Source organism: Triticum aestivum, chromosome 6B (assembly GCF_018294505.1).
Source record: "Triticum aestivum cultivar Chinese Spring chromosome 6B, IWGSC CS RefSeq v2.1, whole genome shotgun sequence".
Classification (NCBI taxonomy): domain Eukaryota; kingdom Viridiplantae; phylum Streptophyta; class Magnoliopsida; order Poales; family Poaceae; genus Triticum; species Triticum aestivum.
In genome coordinates, this window is record NC_057810.1 from 174,755,784 (window position 1) to 174,760,317 (window position 4,534).

At 46.0% G+C, this 4,534-nt stretch overlaps 1 long non-coding RNA gene across 1 annotated transcript; it reads left to right on the forward strand.

The window, feature by feature from the left end:
• The first annotated feature begins 3,060 nt into the window (after nt 1-3,060).
• Nucleotides 3,061-3,658, forward strand: LOC123134073 (uncharacterized). Its single transcript, XR_006465492.1, has 3 exons — nt 3,061-3,227; nt 3,310-3,441; nt 3,531-3,658. It is a non-coding gene; the product is annotated as an uncharacterized lncRNA (long non-coding RNA).
• Nucleotides 3,659-4,534: the final 876 nt, after the last annotated feature.

A 4,534-nucleotide genomic window follows, 5' to 3' on the forward strand; every position in this document is an offset into this window, starting at 1 on the left:
GCCACCCTCGTCCGCACTGGGTCGCCCCGCTAGCCGTCGGTGCCCCGCCGCCCGTGCGCCCTGCTCCTCCCGCCGGCGACCGCCCTCGCCTGCCACTTCGCCGTGCGGCTCCGGCTACTGCCCTGGCCGTCGCACCCGGGTTGCCTCGGGCACGGACGCTCGCACCCCCTGCGCCCGTACCCGCCCCGCTAACGCCATATGGCCTTTGACAGCTGGGGCCCCTGCCATGATTTGTTAAAAAAGTATTTTTTTAATAAAAATAAACAAAATAATTTATTAGTTAAATGTTTAATTAACTTAATTAATTAACCTTACAATCTTTACCTAATCTTTCCCTACTAATAAAGCACGGAGTGCTTCTGGTCGTACGTCGTCATCACTTTTGCAAAAAACCCCTCTATTTTCAAGAATTCAACCCGCAGTCCCTTTTTAAGTTGCTATCTCAGAAAACGTTTCATTATTACAAAAAGAACCCTGCCGTTTTGAGAATTCAACCTGCGGTCCCCCTGGAAAGAAAAAAAAACCTAGCCACACGAACGACCCATGAACCCCAATCTCATCCACCTCCAGCGCCGCCACGCCCTGCAACGCCGCCGCGCGCCGCCGAACTCCGCCCCGTCGTCGCCTCGCCGGAATCCGCCGGAACTCGACCCGCCGTCGCGCCGCCGCTCAAGCCTAGCTTCTGGATGGGGTCAACGCGGTGGCTTGAGCGGCTGGGGGCGGCGCGGTGGCTCGAGCGAAGGCGGCGGCTGGAGATTGCAAGGGCCGGATTCATGCGCGGCAGGGGCTGAGGAGGCGTATCCGGAGGCGGGCGGCGAGGCGGGGGTCGCCGGTGACGACGACGAAGGCCGGATCGTGGCTTGCCGGGCGAAAGGAGACAGGGAGGTGAGGGGAAGGAGAAGGAAGAAAGGAGGGACGGTGCGGCGACCTAGGCAGGAGCTCGCCGGAGCCGGGCGACGACGGACGACCGCGGGAGACAGGGGGATCCGACGTCGTTGCTACTGCCTCCCTGGTATTCCTTCTCTCACATCTCCCGCCTTGACGTCATCTGCTGCGCCGCCCAGGCCTCGACTCGACATCACCGGCATCTCCAACTCAGTACTCCTGCCACTGCACCCAGCGGCTCGTCGCCATGACCGGATCCGGCAAGGTTCCTCCAATACCCACCCTCTCCCTCATGCCACACATGCTATTTTACTTGGAAAAGCCATTGCTCACGTTTTGGATTTTGGCACTGCTCTGTTGTCGTGCTTCGCTTCAGTTCTTTGTTGGAGGAACTTTAATTGTTTTGTTTCGATTCTTCTTCGATCTTAGCTCTCAGGTCTCAACATATGCATTACAATATGTTTGTTGTCTGTAGGGATGGAGTGAAGAAATTGGATTGGGGTCATGGAATAAATCATACGAGCTGCAACTCATGTTCTTGTAGGCAGTCATTCAGATTTCTTAACTCTATAGCAAAATCAGCTACCACAGTTTTGCGCGGCAGGCCATAGAAACCTTTCCTGTATCCCCTCTTGTCGCTTCTCTGCAGCGGCATATCAGTGCCATGGTGGCGGCGCTCCTGCCCCGACGACCGTAACTACTCCTCACGATCTGTTGTGTCTCGGCAGTCCCAGCCACTCCTCCCTAGCGAACTTGTGCTCTTCCTTTGGCTTGCCTTCCAGAGGATCTGCACCGCTTCAGTTATAATCAGCAGGGGCCTGACGTCCAACCTCGGCCTTCATGTTGGTTATTGTAGCCTTTATGTATACCTCTGTCAGATCGGTCACTATTTTGATAGGAATCCGCTGCCCGGTGATGGTTTGTTCCTTCCTGACGGATTGTTGCACACGTTTACATGATTCGGGTGCGCACATAGGCAAGCAAGGCCGCCCTGGTTCAGGCATCTGTTAGTTATCGAAAAAGTCTAACCACCGCAGGAGAGGAGGAGCTGCAGATTCATAGTGTACGTGATGTCCCTACCAGATTGCTACAACATTCATGCAGGTACGCTTGTTGCAGCTTGTTCAGATTTATTTGATGTCCAATGCTATATTATGTGCATCTCTTATTTCGCTACGTTGTTCTTTGATGAAGTTGTACTTATTTTGCATTGTAGTTCAGGCAATGTTTAGATAACATATATGTCCCTAGATTACATAGTATGCATGCCGTCTGTTACTTGCTGAATGTCTCTTGGGTAACTAAAAATGTTCAGAATAAGCTAAATTTTAGAAATTCTTCATGGATTATGATTGGCAGTTATATGCCACCAGATTTCAAGACTGCTGCTTGAACAGTTTGTTATCCATGAAGCTTAGAAGTGTTAGACGGACTAAATTTGCTATCATTTGCGACCATTTTTTCCTAAGGCCATCAGATCCACTGACACACTTTTCTACCCTAAGGGAGTCATGGTACAGTTTTTGTGGTCAATCACCCACCAGTCACCACAAATGCAAATGGTTAGTTTATTACAATACAGATTTACTGTTGTTTATTTGTATATGAGATTTCTCAGTTTCACTTCTCACATGATATTTACAGCTTAATCAATTCTCAATCGACCTGCTTTGGTTGTACTTTTTTATTTGCTTTGTTCAGATTTATTTGATGCCCAATGCTATATTATGTGCATCTCTGAAGAATAATACGGAAACTGATTGTGGTTAGTATGTCCTGCAAGATTGCTTTAAAAAATGCCTCAATGCAGCCTTCTGATTCATATATATGATGCATTTAGTTCCTTCTCCATTTATTATACACTGTACTGTTTTGACATGCCCAATTATCAAGTACAATCATTTTAAGATATATTACTATACCCCCCCCCCCTCTAAAAAGGTATATTGCTATAATGTAGTAGGGCGCTCATTTGTTTCACTAAACAAACTTTAGACAATTGGTTGAGCTTCGGCATATCTGCACCTATGTTAGAATCGGATCAAACTCCTACGTTTACTAATACAAATTTTGCCCAAACAAATTGATTATTTTGTCTAACATATATTGTTGCTAATGCGTTCATGCTTTCCTCAGATTCTGATATGCTGAAAAGTTTGCCAAAGTTGAGTCGCCAGGAACTTGAAGTAGTGCGTGAGGATTTTAGCAACATAATTGGCTCAACTCCGGAGATTGTAGTCTACAAAGGAACAATGAAGGATGGACCTGAGGTTTTTGTCATATCATTATGCGCCTTTGAAGGTCATTGGACTAGCGAGCATGAGCTCTTTTACCAAAACAAGGTAGTTCGTTTGTCTAAAATTGTGACTCAGAAACACCTTTTAACTCAAATAATAAATAAATAAAATGGGATGAACATTGTAGGTTATGATCTGGCAAGGTTGAGTCATGAGAACATAGCAAAGTTTCTGGGCTATTGCAGAGAGAGTGACCCATTCTCGAGGATGTTACTCTTTGAGTACGCATCAAATGGGACCCTGTACGAGCACCTACACCGTAAGTCTATCTCTTCAATTTCGTTATGACAGAAATATTTTGCATTTTCTGTGCATCGTAATTTGATCTCATTTGTTTTCTTCCTTTAGATGGAGAAGCGGCCCAATTCTCTTGGCTCAGACGAATGAAAATAGCCATCAGCATCGCCCAAGGTTTAAGGTATCTGCACACCGAGTCGCAGCCGCCTTTCGCTATATCAGAGCTGAACTCCAATTCAGTATACGTTATAGAAGATTCTACCCCCAAGGTACTTGCATGGCTTTTCTGTACAAACTGAACTTTGAAATCCACTTCAGACAATTGCTCATGACTTGACAGAAATCATTCTTATGAGCAGGCTGACGGCGTCGTCTACTGAAGCCCCATCGGCGACGCGATGGGAGAGCTCCGGCCTGTACATGGGTGTGGGAAGACAGATCCGCGTCGCCAGCCTACACAAGGCCATGTCAACGTCTCAACGCAGGGTTCATCATCCGTCTTTGTCAGGTAAGCAAAGCGATCCATCTTTCCTCTTTCTCATCAGATCCATTTTATTGTGATATTGCATTTAAGTCAATCAATTTTTATGATTCTTTCGGTGTTAAAGAAAATGGATTTTTACCTGAATAAATTTCGTGTATAGATATGTAGAGGATGAACTCAACAAGCGGATCTTTCAAGGTTAATTAGCCAAGCGGATCTTTCAAGGTTAATTAGCTTTGCACATTTTATTAAATAGATGCAGTGGCATAGCACCTTCAATATCATGCTTGCACTCACATGTTTTCCAACAGCACCATGAATGCTGCCTAGAATTGCCACGCCTTCCGCTTTCGCTATAAGTTCCTATGCTGCTCCCTGCCCCCTCCTCCTGTCACGTGTGTTGTTTCCCTTGTGATCAGTGAGCTCTAGAAAACACAACTGCAAGGTACAGAATAGTTGCCACTTAGTTAGCATTTTAGTTAATAGTGTAGACATGTTAGTAACACTATAATGTTGGACAATAAATGAATTCGACAACATCCGAACGAACTTATCTTGCTTCCAAGAATAGTAAAATCATCTTTAATAATTTCCCTGATTTTGCTTATATTCATGTTTCTTAACATGTTTA